We start from the raw sequence: 23847 nt of genomic DNA on the forward strand, positions 1-23847 counted from the left end.
TGTGTAAAGTGTCAAAGCAACTAAGGTTATGAGGCGTCAGTATATCGTGTTTGGAAATTGCATGTATTGAGATTTCCGTTTGCCTGTTTGCAGGACGAAAAACCCGAGTTTCCGGAGGTGGGGGAACCATGCAACTTTCGCCTGAGATTGAACAGATGAGCCACATTGTGAAAAAGCTCGTAAAAAATTATTGATGGGATTTGAAAGAAAGCTTTTTCACCCAGTGTGGAAGACGGACGGTGATTATATCCACTGGGCAATCCATAAGTGGGGGGGGGGAATATTGACAGAGAATGTGTATTTGGCTCTTAGGAAAGTTGCGCTTAATTCATCATTATAACACAGTCATATTGGAATCCCTCAATATGCACATTGGTAATTTAAAAAATATAATAATAAATAAAACATAAAAGCCATAAAGAAATAATGCAATTCTAAATAAATACATAGCTGTATTTATTTAGAATTGCATTCTTTCTTTATGGAATAATGAACAACAGGAGAGCCGGGACATTTTATTCTTCTTTGAAGTATGCTTTATAGAGCATGCTTCATGCAAGAGAATGGGTACAGAAAGAAAGGATTGCTATGTACACGTGTGCAACTCTTTTTTTTTTTTTCTTCTTCTTCTTCTTCCGAAGAGGAACAGTCAAACATCCTCTACAGGTAAAAACTCAAATTCAAGCAGTTATAAACAATTTTTTCAAGTTCGCGCTGACTTAACACAAAAACAAAGTTAAAATAATATTAAATTTCATTAGCTTTATTGCCTTTCTGTAATACAGCTGTAAACAAATGCACAGACACGAAACACTTGAATATTCTTGCATAACTTCAATATTTATCACAATTCCATAATTTGTTCCTGTGAGAGTAATGTAGGAGTAAGTGAGTGCAGTCAGTCGAATAAATTATCATTAAAAGAAACCTATAAGCCAACTAAGGATATTACTTCAGTAGAATTCAAAAAAGAAATTATATCTGTAGATGCATGAGATTACTTTTATCTATAGTTAATTTCAATTTTTGTTCGTATTTCTTATCGCCACTATATTTAAATAAGCCAATTAATGAAGCGGTTTAATTAAATGAAAGGATGTCTTGAGAATTCATGCTTCAGGTTCCATACTGGATCAAGATGATAGTATACGTAACGATGGTTCCAAATATCTAAAAAAAAACAAAGGAAAAAAGAACAATGAATATGCATAATGGAATTCTACTTTACCTTCCTACAAAGCTATTCATTATAGCTACAATAGAAGATAATGAATGAAAACAGTTCGAATAGACAACACACTCTTTTTAAAATGAAATGTATAAACGCAAATATGTTTTGTTGGCTGTCCGGCCGCAAGGAGTATCCATGTCCTTAAAATCACCAGCAAAGCATTCAAAACACTGGGATTCATCAAACGGAACACATACAAGTTCAAAAACTACAGATATGCGGTTATCCTTTATAAAACTATTGTACTGCCAATCCTTGAATTCAGTTCACCCATCTGGAATCCTCACACAAAGACTTTAACTAACAAAATTGAAGCAGTCCAAAAAAACTTTATCCGTTACCTTACGTACCGCAATCCTCTATTCTATCACTCAGTGTATTATGAATCGCTGTGTGATTACTTTCATCTAAGGCCTCTGTGCACTAGAAGAGTTACTGCTGACATCGCCCTCCTAGCCAAAGTAATCACTGGAATTTATGAAGCATCTGATATCCTGAGTAAAATAAACTTCAGTGCTCCCTGTAGACAAGTCAGGAACCTTACACCGTTTCGCCTTGACTCTGCCAACACGGACTTAATGAAGTTCAGTCCACTGAACAGAATCAGCAAATCAGCAAATGACTCTCGCATTGACTTCTTTGACAACTCCCAATCACTGATGAACTCCATCCACAAGTTTGCCTCTTCACTTAAACTGCAAAGTGACTAGCTCACATCTAATTATTGTAGTTTATTATTATTTGTTATATTATTTTTCTGTTCTCTAACGGATTAATTATTACTTGTTTTACCGGTAACTTAACTTAATACAATCCTCTTTTGTACATATGCTTTTATTGTTTGAATCTATATCAATGTTTATCGTCCTGTAGGATTTCACATTATTGTTATTATGTTTATTGATCTGATCTCAGATACACTGTTAATGGTTACCTGTTGTGTATCTTTTTATTAATAAAATAAAATAAAATAAAATAAAATAAAAATAAAATAAAATGTAATTGTGCTCGTTGTACTTCTTGTCAATGTGCTTTTATGGCTCAAAATTGCGTGCATTCTATGACCAGTCTGTTTTTATGGACGTACAACCCGAGGTTACAAAATTAAAAAAAAAAAAAACATTTGAGACTATTGTGAGAAAAACCTCCGCAAGTGTTCTGTCTTCGAGTTGTACATCATTCAGAAGCATTGCATTCGGGTAGTATCTTTACAAGACAAACTAATTAGCATTGTTATCTTCAACTTTGAAAATACACGATTATTATGTTATAATTACGCAGTATGATTTTACAGCGTGTGTGTGTGTGTGCGTGCTTTCTAGCAACCACTGCTCTTTCTACAGTTACCAAGTGAAATTCATGGCTGATAAGCAAATTACTTTCAAAGTTAATAATTTATAATGGTATCATTATTAAACGGATTATTTTTAATTTCAAAGTATGCTGAGTGATCACTGAGTGCAATATATACACTGAGTGATCACTGAATTATGACCACCCCTGTGAAAACTGAATGCGACCCGTGGACCACGTGAGGTACGAGAGTGCGGAGTTAGTCGACCTACGTAGTGTGGGGGGTGGAATTAATTATTGTATATTTTTATTTAGATTTATTCTTATTTTGTTTATTTATTGTTCCCTTATGTATTTATCCACCTTAATTTAATTTCCCCACTTACAATCTGACTTTACTTTACAGGAGAATTCCAGATACAAGGGAACTTCTCAATTAATTATAATTCCCTTCGGAAAGGCTGAGTGTTCAAGAATGACAAACAACACACACATTAATATATAACATAACATTTTATTTACACTTATATACACAATATAAGAATTATCACTCTCAAGCACATATTATTATTTCTCAAATCTGTCTATGTGTTAAACAATTATATATGGCAATTAAATACAGTGGTTTTACTCTAAACAAGGTTATCCACTTCAATACAACTCAGTCAATATCATTACATAAACTTATTTTAGTTTCTTCCTTCTCCACACATGAACAATAATTATTTAAGAGGTTTAGTTCACACTCTTTCTCTTATGTAAATCTTATTCTTACCTTATAAATTGATTTAGGAAAATTTACTCTTAATTTCTAATTTAATTATTGCCCCATATTGTCTTGGGAAATATAACTTCACAACTTTCTTTAATCAAGACAGATAGTACATTTGACACCAATTTCTGGACTAATGCTGGTCCCAAGTGTTAGCTACATTCATAAGACTAATTCTTTCTCTGTATTTCTCTACCCTTACCTTCTAAAATATATCATACCTTTAAGTTAAACAACAACTAATAACAAATATCAATTTTCCCTCCTTTGCCTTTCTACATATGTCTAATTATACATTAATCAAAATCCAGAACTATCATCTGACTTTTCTCTATATTTATGTATATATTTATATCTTTGTACATCCTTCCCTTAACATCCTTCTAAACGTTATACTAATCTGATATTAGAGTTCCAACAGTTCTTTATTTGTGAGGGAGAATACTATATAACTAGTCACTTACTTAATTTTACGAATTCAGCTCCTTGTCTGGGAATGGCATCATCGTTTACCCACTGCATTCATCTCAGAACTTCTAGTTTCTCAATGGGCTGTAGTCTACGTCTGGATAGAGCATCATTGTGTCTTTTAGGAAATTATGGGCTCGTCTTCGATACTGCTACTTAACCTTCGGTTCAGCTGTTCTGGCGGACTAGGAATTACAGCTTTATCTTCTCATCTCACTTATCTGCGCCTTGCCTTTATCACTGCCTTCAGATGATCGACTAGGGTTATAATTTTCCATACACAACACTTATTTGCATGCTGGCCACTTTCACTACTTTCCGATTACGGATTAGGCTTATCTTCTTACCAAGGCTCCTACTTTCAGCTTCACAAGGCTGCTTCTTTCGGTTTACCAAGGTTCCTCCTTTCACTTATTTTCACTCTGGCCACCTTCACTACCTTCCTATAACGGACAGGTTTATATCTCCCTACACTTCAGTCGTTTGCATACGGGCTACTACCCTTGCCTTTAGACGACGGACAGGCTTATTCTCCTTACACTTCATTCATCTGCATACGGGCCACTACCCTTGCCTTCCGACGACGGACTGACTTATTTGCATACGGGCCACTACCCTTTGCCTTCCGATAACGGACTACTCGACTGTTCTCTTCTATTATTAAACTCCACTAACTTTTCCTTAACTTACTGACTGCACTAAATTTATCTAACCCTTCCCTACTCCATCTTAACTTGTCAGATCTTCCCTAACTGGCTGACAGGACAGGACAGGACTTATCTAACCCACACAACTTATTACTCAATTTTTCCACTAACACTGTCAAAACCCAACTCTGTCTTTCCTAACTCATCTCCACAAACCGCCAACAAAAGCCCAACTGTGTTCCTTTTAACCCATTTTCACAAAACACTAACAAAACTGAACTCAGTAACTTTTAACTCATCCTTTCCCTAACACCGTCAAAAACTGCACTCTATTTTTTTACTAACTCATTTCCACAAACACCGACAAAACAACTGTGTCACTTTCCTAACTCATCTTCACAAAAACACCAACGAATTCTCAACTGTGTGTGTGTTTACTTAACCCATTTTCACCAAACACTCACAAATTCTCAACTGTCTGTGTCCCCTGTCTCTCCCCGTTCACTCACTTTTGTCATCTCAATTCGGCAACGCCCCTCATAATTCCTGCACGCCTTTTTTCTGAGTTTACCCAATATTCTCATTTTGTTCAACTTTCATTATTTCCTATTCGTCCTTTAAAATTTCTCAAGCTGTATCTTCAGAGCTCATTTTAATAAATTTCCAAATTTTTCCCAGGCAATCCGCTGCTTTGAAGTTCGCCGTCACCTTCGCCCCCCTCGTTAAACTTAGCAGATTATCTTTACATTGCTCTAACAACCTTGCCCTCGTCGACAGTCAGACGCAAATACCTGGCCGATATTTTAGGTGTCACCGGACAAAGGGATGTCCCACGATGTTCAGTCTACAGCCCCTTATTGTTTCCGAGCCATAGATATTCGCACCTTTCGCTGTCACCATTCCCGTTGTGGTTGTTGTTTGTTCTTGCCACGGTGGGAACTGAAATGTCTGAAGTATCTCTAATTGCTAATAGTTTACCGCTCCCTTCTCTAATTCAACCTTGTCTAATTTTTAATCCTTGTGAGTGACCCAGAATAACATTTGTGACTGGAAATGTTTACTGTCCTATTTTGCTATTTCCTAACCTTTATTTTAAATAAATCTCACTCTTTTTTTTCTAAAATATTAACATGTAAGATTTTACATCTTACAGTAGTATAGATAAGGTGTCAATGGTTCAGTTGATAGTAAAATTCCGAGCGTGATGGTTAAAAGGAAGAATTTATCGAACTTTGATAAAGGACAGATTGTGGGAGTTCGACGAGCTGGTGCCTCGATTTCTCAAACGGCTGAAGTGGTGGGGTGTTCGAGAGCATCAGTAGTTAAAGTGTACCAGGACTGGCGTCAAAATGGTCGAACAAAGACCCGACGGCAAATCTGCAAAGGTCAGCGAAAGGTTGATGTTAGAGGTGAGCGCCGGGTCCGACGATTCTTACAACCGAACAAGTGCAGCACTGTTTGAAGAGTTGACTACCCAATAGAACATAGGCCAACCCAAAACAATATCTGGCATGACCATGCGTCGCAAGCTCGCACGTATGGGCTATACCAGCAGACGGCCCCTACGGCATTCTCTCCTGACCAAGGTTTATCGGCGTAAAAGACTCGCCTCGTCAGAAAACTGGAACTTCGTCAGAAAACCTCGTCAGAAGACTGGAAGAAGGTGTGCTGGTCAGATGAGTCACGTTATTTACTCCACACCGTGGATGGTCGTGTAAGGATTTGGCATCAACAACATGAGGCTCTGGATCCATCATGAATGGTATCAAAAGTGCAGGCCGGTGGAGGCGGTTGTATGGTGTGGGGCAGGAACTTGGACCCCTGGTGCATGCGGAACAACGTATCAATGGTCTCCGCTATCGTCAACTGCTTGCTGACTGCGTACACCCCGCTATGTTACACTTTTTCCCGAATGACGATGGTGTCTTCCACGATGACAATGCGCGGAGCCATCGGGCACTTGTTGTGCAGGAATGGTTTGAGAAACACAGTTCTGACTTTCAGCATATCGATTGGCCTCCGAATTCTGCCGATATCAATCCCATAGAGTACTTGTGGGACATTATGAAAAGGCATATCAGGCGTCTGGATACCAATCACCTCCATACTTGCATTGCTGACCGCATTACACACAGCTTGGTTGGCCATACCTCCCGAACGCTTACGACATCTTGTTGAATCAATGCAAAGTCGGATAGCTGCTGTACCGAGGGCAAAAGGAGGACCTACGAAGTATTAGGTAGGTGGTCATAATTCAGTGATCACTCAGTGTGTATATATATATATATACACACACACACTCGATGATCACTGAATTATGACCACCCTACCCGTAATGGACTATTCCACAGAGTTCGCAGTATAAAAAGCCGAACAGTTTCGTATGCTAGAGCAGTCGTAATTTGCATCTTGTCGTGCAAGTCAAAGTGATAGACTAGCAGTTATGGGACGTAGTAAAGATATCACCGAGTTTCAAAAGGGTATGATTGTGGGAGCTCGTGTGTTGGAAGCTTTCATATTCGAAACAGCACGTCTTGTCGGTTGCTCACAGCTCACTGTGGTTAAGGTATAGAAAGATAGTGTTACACAAGTCAAACCACCCGCCAATAGAACTGTAATGGATTACGCAAGATGGATGTTACTGGCGAGCGAAGGATGCAGCGCGTTGTACGGGCTCAACAGAGGTCACTGTACGACAGTTGAAAATCGCAGTGGGGAATGAAAGAACAATATTCCAAATGACGATGCCCCGCACACTCAGACGTACGGATATCAACAGCAGACGACCCAAGAGCCACCCTCTCCTCACCGCTGATCATCATCGATGGCGAATGCTTTTTTAATTTATCGTACTCGGCGATCCCAGTCATCTTTCCTGGCAACCCCACCACTTATTTATAAACCTGCATATATACAACCACTGAACAAGTTGATGTACAATTAACTTAGATTCCCTTGTTGAGGGTCAATTCGTTCTCAATGCAATACCCATATCACAATGTAATACCATGAAGGTACCTGAAACTATAAAAGCCCCAATATAAGGTCGCGATGACTTCCAAAGATCCAAGTGACTCTTGCCAGTTCACCACGAAGACTCAAAATCATTAGTAGAACTCCAATCCAGGAACTCTTTTCTCTAACCTAAGCAGTCCCAACAGTACAGCAGTTAACAGTAGAGAGTAATACCTCGATCAATCACACCGTACAATCCCTGAAACCACAATAACACCGCAGCAGCACAGGTCATCCATCAAGGAAACAGCCATCTAGCAGGCTCTCGTGGAGCTCCAGTGGAGTGATAGACCACTAATTTCTCCGATACGAGCCAATCCGAAAAGGGACAGCGGTCTACTCAACAATTGCTATGAATTCCTGATACGACATGCTATTACTGATGTTGACATCATAGTTCTTCAAAGCTGAAGGACTAGGAGTCTAGAACTATGCTCCATGCAAACACCATGAGTCTGATGGTGGTAGTATAATATCACAATTCTTCATAGCTGAAGCATTATGCTCCACGAATACTGACAAATCGACACCATGAACCACTGAAGGTATACCTGTAGGCCCAATGAGCTAGGTATGAGACCCAAAGGGCCACGTATGAGAATTTTTTTTTTCTTTTTCTGCATACTCATTCAACCAGTTAGTTTCATGAGTCAGTGAAAGAGACATCTTACCTAAGGTAGCGAATGCTGTAATATCAACAACATGCTGGTTGGACATTGGAGGCCTGGAAACGAGTGTGCTGATCGGATGAGTCCAAATACCTGTTGCAACACGCAAACGGACGCCTTCGTGAGTGGTGCAAGCAACAGGAGTCCATGGACCCATCTTGCATAGTGCCCACTGTCCAGGCAGGTGGCAGTTGTTGCTTAATGCGGGGCATGTTTTGCTGTCAAGGACTAGGATTCGTGGTGCGTATGGACCAACGTTTCATTGGGAATATATGAGGTCTATCAGAAGCTCTTAGGAGACCATATGCACCCTGCCATGTTGTATTTTTCCACCAAACAGAAACGAGAACTTCCAAGACGATAATGCGCCGTGTCATTGGGCTCATGCACGAGTGATTCGAGGAACTCAATGAAGATATCACCCATCTTGATTGGCCTCCAAATTTGCCTGACCTCAATCCAATTGAACGCCTGTGGGATGTTTAGGAACGGGAAGTGAGACGTATGGACACGCAACCGTCATCTGTTCCGACAGTGTGTCTTGCAGGCAGCGTGGCTGCAGATCCCTGTGGACGTGTTCAGACATCCAGTGGATCAATGCGTAGGTGAATAGCGGCTGTTATTCATGAGAACGGTGGCCCAACACGGTATTAATTCAGTGATCACTGAGTGTATATGTTACCGAGAGAGAAAGAGGAGGTAGATAGAGAGAGATTTTGTCAATGACTCGGAGAATTCTTATGGAGTTTTTTCATAACGAGTTGGACGTCTGTGGGTGGATGAGTTAGTTGGTCTCAGGGGAGGATTGCATTTTTTTTCTTGGAAAGTCAGGTTTTTCATCCAGCAGTGTAATCCAACTGAAGAATATATGCAATTGCAAACATAATCTAAAGACCCCTCACAGCCATACTTTGACGCTTAATAAACAAGAGAGAGAGAGAGAGATATGTGTGTGTGAGTGAAAACCAAAAAAAAGATAATATAGCAGAGTTTGTTTGAAATATTGGTTTAGTTACCATAGAAGGAGTGCTGCTTATGCGTTCAAATTTTCCATTTTAGTCAATAATAGTTCAGTGTTAATATAAAACTCCTTATTTATATTGAGAAACTGGGTCAGTTGTTGGCATCGAATGATTAACAGCCATTGCGTGCAGAATGGTGTTCACAATCGTGTTTTGCGACGTTCTGTCCCTCACGAGTTGAATACCAGCCGATAACGGAAAGTTTACAAGCATATTCAGAAATCGCCAATGTTGTTCCTTGCGATCAGACAAATTTGAGTCGATTTATGTGATATTATTACATGAAATGTAAACAGGACATAACCCCCCCCCCCCCTTCTCTCTCTCTCTCTCTCTCTGTGACAATTGCGATTTATTGTTGTATTACCATTTCAATTGAGGAGAGTAATTTTTGTATACGTTTTCAAAGTGTGCAATGAGTTTCATTACATTTATAACAATTGAGATAATGCCGACTTTATTTTACAGTTTAGACTTGTGGTTCTGCTGTATTATCAAATTATGGTAAACACTTTAAAATACAGCACATTTTATAAAAAATTAAAAAGAAAACTGAATAAATAATGACATTTTATAATCTAGAAATATTAAGAAAGCAATCCGGTCTTATCAAAGATCGCATTATTATTATGAAACCATGCAAAAAAAGAGTGACATTTCTTTCTTTATAAGATGCCTTTAGGACTATCTTGTCCACTCATCTGTTTTTACGGTCAACAGGATTTTAAACCAGTGCTTCTCAAACTATCTGTGGGGAATACAAATCGTCGCAGATCGGTAACGCCTGTGACGAATTTCCAATTCATTGCAGACCGGCACCGGTCCGTGGACAACACTTTGGGTAGTTGTTTTAAACTGCACGGATGATGCAATGATCTTAATTCTCTCCTAGTTGCTGATGCGCCATTAAAACCAAACAAACACACAATCTTAATTCTCATGGAACAAACTAGCCTTTGCAAAGAGTTTTCTTGGTAGTACATTACTTTCGAATAGATGGTCTCGTCAAAAGGTTAATTGGCCATTCTTAAAAGATGATACTGCTGTGACACCTTGTTTCAGGACTGTATGGTCCCTTATCAAATAGTAGTTGGTCTAGTGAAACCATACAGACAAGACCGTCGTAAAGAAGTTGAGCTGATTTTAAAGTTATAATACAGCTAAAGCAATCTGTTTGAAATTAGTGCAATACCAGGGCAACTCGTTACAAAGGCAAGTTTCTTCTGTTGTGAAAATTAAGACCACTGTATTATCCATGCAGTTTAAATCCTCTTGTCCACAAAAACAGATGAAAGGTCATACATTTATAACTAATGATAACTATTTGTATAACTACAAAAAAATGCAGTGGTCTTAATTTTCACAGCAGAACAAATATTGTTTTTGTAATGAGTTGCCCTAGTATTGCACTGCTTTCAAAAGGTTCAAATGTATTACAACTTTGAAAATTGATTTCGTATACTGCATGACAGCACACATCGAACAATTTCTTCTCAACTATTTTGTTTGGGTGTTGTTACTAGACCACCTGCTGTCTGATGCGTAACCACTTGGTCCTGAAACAGGTATCATAGTAGTCTCGTCTTCAAATGCTCAATTAAGCTATTGGAAAGCTGTTTCAAAGTAATGCAATACCATGGCAACTTGTTGCAAAGGCAAGTTTGTTCAATTGTAACAATTGAGACCATTGGAATATCTATGTTTAAAGGAGAATCCTGAAAGCAGGTTATAAAAAATAGCAATGTCACTGTTTTTTTGCATAGATTCTTAAAGACAAATGTGGTTTTTGATATGAGTGCCAGAGAACTTTCTTAATATGTTCAGATTGTAAGATGTTGATTTCTATTTCATTTTATTTATTTATTTATTTATTTGTAAAATGTGCCTGATTTTAAAGTATTCCGAATTCTAAACTGCTGGATTTTACAGAGTTCATTGTACATAATTAATTTTACAATTTTTTTGGTTAGAGGCTGTGTGGAAACAGAACGTCAACAATTTAGCCATATTCTTCTTTCTTGGATTAGAAATGAAAATGCAGAAAACTCTTTTTCTCTTTGCACTGTTGGAAGGGATGGAAAGATTTAAATTTCTCCCGTTCGGCAACATGGGGGAGGAATATATTTGAGAGAAAGAACGGACGAAACTGTATACTCTAAAAGGTTACTGTCATATCTACTCGGATGATACCGTATATTTTATGCAGAACGCTTAATCGCTAAAACTATAATGCCGTTTACAATGTGGGGACTCCACCCGAATTCTTCCTCCAATTTTCAGCTTCGATTTCAAACTCTAAATACTCATTATTTTTTCTTAATTATAATATTCTATTATTTTTTCTGTATACTTGTACTTGGCTCATCATGGCCTAAGTTGCCCATGCGCTAGGAAAATTCAAATCAAATCTTTATATCTATATTTATAAATTCATTACCTCGAAGGGATCCGAATATGAATATACACTTTATAAAAATAGTTTTAATAAACAGCAAGAAAATGAAAATGCAGACAATTCTGCATGTATAATTGTAAGCTACCTAAATTATACAGTAATTTTGAATTTCTAGTGAAAAATACAATGCAATCCTAAGAAGTCAGTGCTCCTTTAAGTTGCAATTTGTAGAACACTTTTAATGATGTACTTTTTTTCAGTTTTGTACTGAAAGATTTCATTTTTATTGTCGATTCAATTTCTAATTCTGCAGCGTTGGCTTTTTGGCCTTATGTACTAATTGTGCTATATAATAATAAATAGCAATAGCAACACCATAAGAAGGAATAATTCGGAAATTGAATAAAATGACAACTTTATTCTAGAAATGCGATATTGTGTGTGTGTGTGTGTGTGTGTGTGTGTGTGTGTGTGTGTGTGTGTGTGAGTGTGAGAGAGAGAGAGAGAGAGAAATTGGAAAGTGGATATAAAATAATAGATTTAAATCTAAAAAAATTAAATGTCTCTTTTATGCGAATGATATTACGATACATTACCTAGACGAAATGAAAAAAAGAAAAACAAACTAGTTAAAACAGTTACTTCATGAGTTGATATGTTAATTTTTATTATTATAGTAATAAAATATTTACATTAGCATTAGTAAAGGCACATGATGCAAGAAAGCAAACTTATACAGTATCAGCCAAAAAAAAAAAAATAAATAAATAAAATAAACCCTCTCATTTCACCCATCCACTCGCTCCAAATGTTTGTCAAGTTCTGCCTTGAATTAAACTGTCAACTTCTACAACGACAGATGGAAGTTTGTTCCAGCAATCAACCACCCGCTGGCTAAAGGCAAACTTCGCACATTTATCCTACAACCGTCTTTCCTCAATTTGAATTTATGTCCTTTCAGCCGATTATTCTGAGCAAGAGGAAGAATCCCATCAGCATTGAGCATTCTCAAACCAATCAAGGCTTTATACACCTCAATCAGATCACCTCGTCTCCAAACACCGTAATTTTCAAAACTTGAGCCTTTCTTCGTAAGAGCAACCCTTTGTTTCATTCACTAATCTTGTTGCCTTTCTCTGTACTCGTTCCATCAGCTCTACATCCTTCTTAAAATGAGACCTCCAGACCTATATACAGTACTCAAGGTGTGGCCTGACTATTGCCTTATACAAGGGGGTTAATCACCTCCTTATCCCTGCTAGAAAACGTCCTGTACATCATTAACAAGACACCATGAGTGACTCATGCAGACCATCTGCACTGTCAGAAAACTTCATATCTACCTGCACAATTACCGCCAGGTCCTTTTCATTCTCTACTACTGTCAGTGTAGTCCCACACAGTTGATACGTTACTCTGGAGTTACTGCTTCCCATATGCAGTATTTTACATTTGTGAATGTTCAACTTCAGTTGCCACCTCTCAGCCCATCTGCTCAACTTTTCTGGATCCTGTTGCAGCAGCGTAACTCTCATGAGTGTCATTAAAAACCCTGTAGAGATTTTATCAAGTACCGTCTGCAAACTTCGACATTAAACATGATACACCATCATCAATACCATTAATGAATACAGAAAACAATGGATCCAACACTGAATCCTGTGGGACTCCACTAATAACATTAGTCCACGAAGAGCAGTGTCCACTGATTACCACTCTGTCTTTTCCCACTCAACCATCCCTTTATCCATAGCAGCAATTTGCCTCCAATGTCACACTGCTCCAATTTGTGCAGCAGTCTTCCATGTGCAACAGTATCAAAAGCCTTTCTAAGATCCAAATATATGATATCAAAATTGTTCTTTGCATCCAGTTCCTTTGTGACCACATCATAGCATCCAATCAAATTGGTCAGACATGACTTCCCCTTAACAAACCCATGCTGTGTCCGAGCTACAACTGAAGTCTTGTATAAATGATCCTGCAGTGCTTCTTTAACCAATGCTTCCATTAATTTTCCTGTAACAGAAGTTAAAATAACAGGTCTGTAATTATCTGAGTCTCCCTTTGATCCTCCTTTGTGGATTGGGGTAACATTTGCATATCTCTAGTCCATGGGTACCTCCCCTGAGTCCAAGGAAGCTTTCATAATTATGGCTAAGGGTTTGCTTACTTCCTTTGCTGCCTCCTTTAATATAACTGGATAGATTCCATCCACCCCAGGTGCCTTTGTTATGTTTATCTTCAATAATTTCTCCTCCACTTTGCTCTCAGTTATTACAAAATCATATTGCTCACTGCTAGAGTTTAATTCACCTCTGGCATTCTCCTCCCTGAATAACTCCTCACGTGTGAATGTAGATGCAAAATATTCATTTAGTTTGTTAGCTACCTGAGCAGGATCATCAACAGTTGAACCATCGATATCAAGTGGACCAATCTGATTCATCCCCTTCCTTGTAGAGTTTACATAAGTAAAGAACTCTTTGCTGTTTTTCTTTGCATCCTTTGCCAAGGATTTCTCGTAATCTGCTGTAATATTGTTAGGATATCAGACATGGTGTCACACAGATATAAGGAATGCAGAACTGGAATTTGGGGAGTACAATGTGTACACAAGGATAGACAGGATAGAAAGGAAGGAGGGGTTATGCTATTAGCTAAGAAATACATCATACATCATAAATACATAGCGATGCTGTGGCTCTGCAATTTAGTGCGAGAGAATGGTCCACACGGAAGATTTGAGTGACTTTGAACATGACATGGTAGTCGTCGCATGACGTATCAGTATGAGTATTTCGGAAACTGTAATGCCGTTGACGTTGTTAGCTTTTCACTTACGATTGAGTCACAAAAGTATCGGGATTGCTCCAATAACCAAGTAAAATCCAGCAAACAGCGATCATGTGGTCAGAAATAGCTTTTTTATGCGAGGGACCATATTCAATATATACATATGATGGGTTGAGCCGTGTCTATAAGAAAGTTAGATTATTACTTGGACAGATACCAATTAAAGCATCTTATATTGTGCCTACGTTGCGTTTCTTGTTTGAAGTTTTTCATCATAACAAACAACGTGACCTATTTTATCAAATGTTTTAATATCCAGACAAAGAATTCCTCCATAAGTAGCGAAATGGATAGCTTATTGTTCTCTCAGTGCGTGTGAAAAGGCCTATTTTCGATTGATGTTGAGAATTATTTCCTGTTGGGATGAAAAGGATGTAATAGGATTTTTTTCTCACACTACGGCTCAGCTAATCGGTCTCTGGGAAGCATTACATGATTTTTCTTTCTTAAAATTTGGATTACAGCAAAAGAGACAAATCGGCTTTAGAATATATGCAGTTTATCGACACGATATAGCGATGTATATGAGCGAGAGCTCGGGTGCCTATGTAAATAATTTAAATTACTTTTATATCCAACCAAATAGTACACAATTATATTATTTACACGTAGGATCACGATACTTACTGACGTCAATAAAGGAAGTTCCATGTTGAAGAATCCCCACCCGTCAAAACTTGGTACGTTGGACTGTAGTGTCAGAAAGAATCGGATGATCTGGAAATATTAACAAATTAATGGAAGGTTATCATAGCAGTTACGTGAACTAGAAGTATGCAATAATGAGATAAAATAATATATCTTTGGCACACGAAGTTTTTTGCACCACAAAGAATAAAATCATATCAAATCAAAGGCACACAAAGAGTTTGCTTTTGATTTGATTTGAACAGGTGAGTCGCTATATATTTGAGTCACTGCCAAGACAACTTTTGTCGAAGATATTGCTCCTCAGCAGCTGCTGATAGTCTCCATTAGCTAACGTATGCCGAATTCAGAACACAGTATTTAGTTTAAGTGAAAAGTTAAGTGATGTATGGAAATGTACTCCTTTAACCTAGAATTGGGCTACGCAGTACAGTACTTTACCCTACGCAGCAAAATTCTACTGGATTGTAGGGTGGATATCTTTGCTCAGTAGTTGAAATCAAATAAAATTTGTACATTTTATTGCATTCGATTTTCTGTAATGAGGATTATTCTTCTAATGTTGACCGATACCGAGTACTCGGCGCTAAGTTTTGGGCTTACGTTCAACTTATATTTGGCATATGTTAGCTAACAGAGACCACCCACTAGTTGATGAGAGGCCAGTAGCTTCGAAACAGCTACCTTGGCAGTGTTTCAGATTTTAAATGTATAGCCGATTCACCTTACAGAAGGTGTTATAAAAATTGTCATATTAGCATTGTCATATATACCACAGAACTTTCATCTAAGTGTATTATGTCCACAAAGTGCGTGTATCCTCTGGTTGGGAATTTTTTTTGGACGAAAAACTAGAGTTTCCGGGAGAAAAAACCTTGCTATCCTCGCCTTGACTAACTGACTCAGCCGCAGAGTTTTACTCAATGGCTCAGTCAGTCGGTTAATAACAACTCCCTAAAGGTCCCTAAAAGCTCCTCGAGCTATTGACGGAATTCAAACTCAGGCCTTTTTCATTCTGTGTCTTCAGTGGGACACTAGGAAGAGAATAATACCATGATCGAAAATATAACGCAGTAAAGCGTTCAATTTTATTTGAGTTTGAATCTTGGCAATTTGATGGTCCCCCGTAAATTGATTATGGTACCAGTTTGAGAATAATGAGTTGATTTGGAGATGGGCTGTTTTCGAGGATATCTAGTTGTACTGTAAATTTACAAGTTAATGCTGGAGGTCGTTTAGGAAGTCGGAAACAAATAATAAAATAAATTAATAATGCAGTTTAAAACGAAATACAGTTCAGTTTACTTGCCTTTATTTCTTCATGCAAGGATGCTTCTTCTATATTATATTTACTTAACAATCTCTGTGTTAGTTGGGCCTGAAAATAAAGTAAAATAAAACAAATTGAGAGCCACAGTGAGAGAGTCCACTTTTTAAAAATATTTTGTTGATATGCAGTAGTATTTTCAATCAATTATATGAATATTAAGTACAAATTACTTAGTAATTTGTACTTAATATTCATGACACTTAACTGGACGTTAGTTGGGAGCTAAAATTGTACAAGAGCTAATTTTGAACAAGTCTTTTGTTCAAAATTACCACGTACTCAACCAGTAGAGAATTCTCCTTCCCTCTACGACGAAAAGGAGGAACCGGAAAAAGCGAACCGGCGTTTCTAAGAACAGCGCTGTCTTCCGACGTTCGAATTAGGCTGTACTTATTAGACTGATAGCCAGTCTAATAAAGTGACTTGATAAAGTATGTTTTACTAAATAATTTGCATGTAGCATTCATATATTGATTGATTGTACAGTAATTTGTACACACACACCGGCCAAAAAATACGAAACTTTATTTTGTATTGAATCGGCCAGCCTTTGTTTCTAATCACCCCAGGGGCTCACATCTGGTGAGTATGGGCTTGGCACATCCAGAGTCCTGAGCTGGATGACTTCGTTGCTGACTAGCTCTCTCCAGCATATCCCACACGTTCTCAATAGGGTTGCAATCAGTTGAATGTGGGGGCCAGGGAAGATGGTGGAAATCCGTGTCATGTTCTCCGAACTATTCTTGCACGATTCGGTCACGATGAGGTATTGCATTCATTCATAAAATTCATCTATAAAAGTGTAACACTGCAGGTGCTGTAGACCTGATAGAAAATTCAGTTACTCCCTGGATGATATTCGACCTACCCCCGCACCTAGTTTGTGCCAACTAAACATTCCCTATACCATAATACCACCTCCAGATGCTTGGGTTGTCTTAACACGGAAAGCAGGATCCATCGCTTCGTGAAGTTCTCGCCACACTGTGCTTACTATCAGTGCGAAAGAAAGTGTATCGTGATTCGTGTGACCACATGACTTTATTCCATTGCTCCACTCTTCAATTACGACGTTCTCGGTACTATTGCAAATGGATTTTTCTGTTTTTTTCTCTGAAATAAGTTGGTTCCTGAATAGGTAGCCGACTGCTAATTCCCAATTTCTTCAATTCCCTGCACATAGTACGGATTGAAGTAGCGTAGTTCTGGGTTTCGTTGAATTGAGATGTTGATTGCTGCACAGTGAACGTCCTATTTTCCATACAGGCCTTCTTGGAGTACGACGGCTTCGCCTATGAAGCATTGATTTTCTGCCACATTTACGCCTTTGAGATATGGAAGAATCGCTTGCCTTCCAGTCATTCAAAACATTTGAGAGGGATGCTTTTGAGAAACCAGTAATGTCTTTCGTTTCTTGAATCGTGGCTCCTGCGAATAGTGCACTAACGATAAGACCATTTTCAAAGTCTGATAGCTCACGCATTTTCCTCTTTCTGACTTCAGATTACGGCAATCAAACAGCCTTTTCAGTCTTTATACTCAAGCAGGCAACACGTCATCACCCCACATCACTGATTTCTCTGCATCTATTTGCATTTATTCGCATTTCTTTTGTCTGTGGCTGTCTTCATAAAAAGGTTTGTATACCTTTAGCCAGTGTGTGTATTATATTCATAGAATTGATTGTATTGCACAGTAATTCGTATTTTGTACAATCATATGACTGATTGTACATTCTCACATACGGCTCTGTCACAATATTTAGTATCAATTATTTAGTATCAATAGTACTTGTATTTCTTTGGTATACTTATAGTAAAATACTGTCTAGAAAAACATAACAAATAGTGTATAATATAACAAACGCAGAAGTGCACTTGCAAAGAATAAAATTAATGTATATTTTGATATCTTTCTTAAAGAATCACGACTTGAAGATCATGAAGCAAGGGCTTCGAGAGCTAATGGGACCCCAGTGCATAGTGCTTGACTGACCTCCCCTCCCCCTTTGTGTTTGTGCAGATGTTTATGTGTCCGCACGTAGATGTGAGGGTTAAAAGCATTTCTTAAATGGAATTGCTTTTAGTTTTAATACGGTTGATAAAATTAACTGTACAACGGGAAATAATTGACATTATTGAGACTAAAACACTTGTAATTTTTTATGTCTGTGACAATCGATTTTATGGATAATGTTTGGGGTTAAAATATTTAAGGAAAACAATCATAATAATGTTCTCTGGTTCAATATCTTTGTAACGCACAAAAGGACTGTAAGTCAAAGCATAGATTAAAATATCATAGGATCATCCTTTTTTTTGTATGAGATGCTCCATTGTCCGGATAAAGATGAACATGGGACACCAAGTTATACGCGCATTTATCCTGAAATAGACTATGATCTTAGAAGCAAAAGTATAGTAAAAATTTTGCTTCTTGTTAGTAAAGCAGCCTCTGTCTCTCAATTTCATTTCAAAACAAAATCACTGTTACCAGTCAAAACAACCGATCTTGAAAAGTAATGCTCTATCAGTTTCATTCAAAATGAAAATAATATAGTGTAAATTCATAATAGGCTTGCAGGAGTATTCCCAGTTTTAATACAGGCAATGAACCCATTAACTTATGAAACCCCAGTCCCCTGATTATATTAATATTCAACATTATCAATTAGGAACAAATATGGTGGCACCAGTTAGATGTGCTCTTCGTGGTCACCAATTTTCACTCCATATTCAATTGTTTTGTTTTTGAATTTCTCCTGGGCAACTAAGGATATGAGGTATTCAGTTTGTGTATCTGTAATTGTGTATTTTATGTATCTAACTGCCAATTTTTCTAGATAAAAAAAAAAAGTGTAGTCCTTGTTGAATTAACCCAGCCACTGGGCAAAAAAGTCCCTAAAATTTCCTTTCGCCAAATAGCGATTCGAACCCTACTGGACGGAAACTAATACCACTGTATTATTTCAGTGATATTAGTTTCAGTAAACACTGATATTATTCTCAGTTGCAGAAAAGAAACTGAAACGAAAGAGCAATTCTATTTAAAAAAAGAAATAATAAATCCTACTAATTCCACATGTTTGTTTTAACAAACAGTTCTTGTGAACTCATTAATCTTTATATCGCATTCCAGTTTATCATTAAAATAACTAACTAATAAAATATATAATCACTAAAATAACGAAAGTTAAGAATTTTCACACTATATGAATCTTTATTTCTACAATTAATTAAAATTATTTTGCCGTTAATTATAAAAATAAAAGCATGTGTTCCTTTATCAAAAGTTGATAAAGGTGCACATAATTTACTGGTTTTATTCTTTATCTGTATATTTTAACACGTTTATTTCTGTTAATATATTTTAACTTTAAGCCTATAGAATTTTTAGTTATATTTTGTTTGAGTAGTACGTATATAATTAATAAAGTTTTATTTCTTGTTTCGATTTTCGATTTTATTTTTAGTTTAGGCGCCCTCTACCTTCTATAATATAATAATTTTGTCTATCGTTTGGTATATGTTGGCTAAATTGTTGGACCTATTTTGTTTTAAGGTGTTTGATCGTTGTTTAATTTTCTATTCCACAGTTTTTTGGAATTTATTATTATTCGAAATGTGTTTTACAACGTACAGTTGTAGGAGTACTTTAATGTATAGTCAAACATCAATTTAATCTGTTTGCATGATGTACAGTAGAAATAAAGGCTTTTGTTGCGCAGGTCTTTTCTCCGTTGTAGTATAAACTTGCTAGGGTTCCAACAATTCTCAGTTATGGTGTGATGTGTCAGTTAGGAATAAATGTTCTTTGCAAGAGTTACACTAATATTTGCATCCGGAGAAACCTGGCTTTCATGTAATCGTCTAGTAGTTAGTTAGGACAAATCCCGTGTTCTAAAAACTTACTCAGATGGACGTTGAGCAAATCTGCAACATCAAGATCGCGTTGTGATTATTTTCACCTTTGACTCCTTTCTATTTGATTAGAATCAAAAGCGCCGCCTTAACAGTTCTTTATCAGTAATCCATTCAAAGAAATCATGTGTCATCAGAGAGTAATCAATAGGCAAAAATTAGCAAACAAAACATGGTTTATTAAACATACTAAATTGTTACAAAATACAGTTAGACAAAACAGTGTATAAGGCTTTAGTAAAATAGCCTTGAGCTTTTATACCTTTACATATTTAGGTAACCAACGGATTAATTAATAATGGTATGGGTTTGCAAATTGTTATGTTCTTCATGAACAATCGACAGCCAAAGTGCGTTCATACATCGCGTAGCTGACGAATATTACACCACATTGGTGGAACATGTAAGATTGTAGGCCATGATTAATATTCAGTCTTAATATTTAATTATAATATTCAGTTATAATATTTAATTATAATATTCAGTTTTAATGTTAATTAGGATTATTCAGTTTTAATATTTAATTATAATTAATTCTAATTAAATAACGTCCGGTATTCATGTACAAGTTACAGTATCTATTAAATATGAAATGCTAAGTAAAATAACAAAACTCTCATCAAAGTATGAGTGTGCGTGAGGATCGATGTCTTTAAGCACATAAAAAATATATAAAAGGGGGGGATGGAAGTATGTTCGACTTAGCGCAATTAAGTTCTGTTTATAATTAAATAACGAGGGTTAACTTACCCGAATAATTCAGCATCGCCTCAGGAACTGTAGTTACCGGACAGTAGTTCATCTCGATTCCTTCCTATATCTCATTAACGAGTTTTTTGCCTTCTTCTTCTTCCGACTTTTCGTTTCCCCTTCTTAAGAATATTTTCTTCACAATCTAAAAAAGATTATCATTGCGACGGCTCTCTATCTTAACAAAATCCTAACTCAAACTCCGCTAACTGCCCTTACAAGTCACAGCTCTTTCACCGACCAACTCTCACTGTTCAAGGCTCGGCTCCAACTGCCTCGAACTCCGACTTCAACTATTCCCACACCCTAACTGTTAACCGAACTGCCTTCCCCCCTATTTCCCTTCTAGTTAGTTTCGTCAAACGGAAAAACATCTGGAGAACTGTATTTTTACAGCGTTCAGACTCAACCGAAAATCCGATTTATGAAAGTCGTTGAAAGAATTACATGTTTGTATGAGGTTCGCAAAAAGCCAAAACGGACATAAAATCGTCTACTCCGACACAAGAAACTATGAAATAATAAACACTCTGCTGATGCCTGAATCAAACACAATACTCGCAGTGTTCTGACCAAATGTAACTCCCCTGTTTTTCGTCAACAATACGCTTGCCCGCTCCGAACGAATAAATAACGTACGGCAGGCGTCGGACGGTGGTTTTGGAATTTCGTGGGTGCGGCTCTGCTCCCATGCAAAAGCGAAAGTAATTCTGCCTTCTCCGGCGAGGTAAATATCGTATGACAGATACAGTGCAGCAAAAAAGTATGAGGCCCTTGTGCTCTCTAAGAATGTACCAATACGGTTAAAAATAAATGCATTTTTAACACCCCTCCGTGCCACCAGTAGATTTTGCGCAAGTGAAAAGAAAATTTCACATGCTCAAAATTTAAAGCATTACACAAACTCAAAGATTGAGCATGGGGCCTTTAGGGGGGGAAAAATCAGACATCTTTCCTCTTACATAATTAAATTAACCTAAATTAAACAAAAAGTGTGAAATATAACAATGTGTTCAACATATAGTGTACAATACATAAATATTGTTGTCTGAGGATAATTACTGTTCATGTTTTTACACTTTTGCACATGACAACCTTACCTGGTTGGAGAGACAACAACAACAATCTTTGCAGCAAAAAAAAATTAACACAGTAAAAAGTGGTAATGTACCATACAAAAGTGGTGAATGTTCTTAAACTAATATGACAGTGTCTTTTGGTTTTACATAATTGTGCTGTAGAATGTTCCTTTTTGTTCACTATTGTTGGTTCTGGACCATCAAAGTTCTGTTGTATTGGAGAAACTATCCTTCATTATCTGAAGAATCGGTAAGAGTTCATCTCCTCTGGAACATGAAGGATGTAGGTGATGTGTGACATCCATCACCATTCGATGCAGTAACATGACATGAAACAAATAGAAGTACAAAAGTATTAATATCTGTCCTTGTTTCTAATATTGTTTACAAAATATGATGTATATCTAACACAAAACAGAATTCACATCTATGACAATTAACAACCAAGACAGTACATTGTATATATAATGTTATTTCAACATTTGTGTAATTATATATTTAAGCTAAATTGAATGTAGATTAGCCATCCCTTACAATACATAATCAGGGTTTAATACAAAAAAAAAATGCTTAAGGAACAAACAATTACAATGGCTACATCCACAAAATATAAAGAAATAAAGAGTAACATATTAGATTAATTGATAAGTAATTGATAAGTAATTGTACCTGAGATTATATAACTATTTATGCAGTATAATAATAATCAGTGCATAAATACTTCTGACAGATGTTGCACTTCTGTCAGTCACTTCTACACCTGTTCAGAAATTGTACAATACTAATGTCTGACATTCAGTGGTTATATATGTCTAATATATATATATAGAGCTAAGATTACATACATGATAATTCAATACTGCAGTAACATAAACTAGTTACAAACTGTGATTATTATGAAAACATATTATGTAATTGTTCAACATGAACATCTGACAGTAATATATCAGTCCTTATTTATCTCAACATTCAATCTGGTCAGTAGCCTTCTCCAACTTCACTAGTCCTTTAAACTCAAGCTACTGAATGGAGGTATTGGTTGAGTGCACTGCACAGTGCTCCACCAAGCGTTTCCAAGGACACAAGAAAGGGTTGTCTCTTGGTAATGGTAATAGTTCCTTATCTGGGCAAGGAGAAGTCCCTTATGTCTATTACTGTTCTAAAGGCAAGGATCTCCTGTAGGAATTGTGCCTTTTCAACCCCTTTGGTGAGAATTGACTAGCACGGCATAGCAATCAGGTCGATCCATGACCCAGAGGGTCAAGAATTTGAGAGCTCCTTGCTCTTGGACTGAAACCATGTACTGATTGTCACATCCAATTTTGAGAATCTCCTTTGCTGAGGGTGCATCTTCTTCACCTCTAAACCACAGGATATCCACAAACAACCTGTTGTTGAAGGGGATGATGAACAATCTGCAGGGGTTTTCTTGGGCCGACTGAGCACCAAGGTCTTCAATGGTTTTGCATGGACACCATCTTGGCCCACATCTTTGTATGCCATAGCTCTCCACAGTCACAGCATCCGTGTGAGGAGGAAGGCTCTCAGTTTGGTCACAAAATTTAACACATTCCTGACTAATAATGTTGATGTAACTGCAAGTGGGAAGAGAGAAAAAAAAACACAAGCAAGGAGAACAATTCCATTTATTCACTCTTTCTCTCCTCACTCTTCCCTTTCAGTCAAAAGATTTGTTTCATTTACGTCTTCTCCTATTATTTTGAATCACAGGAGAGGGATATCTTAGGTCATT

Source organism: Mastigoproctus giganteus, chromosome 4 (genome assembly GCF_048544385.1).
Source record: "Mastigoproctus giganteus isolate SK-2022 chromosome 4, ASM4854438v1, whole genome shotgun sequence".
In the NCBI taxonomy this organism is placed as follows: domain Eukaryota; kingdom Metazoa; phylum Arthropoda; class Arachnida; order Uropygi; family Thelyphonidae; genus Mastigoproctus; species Mastigoproctus giganteus.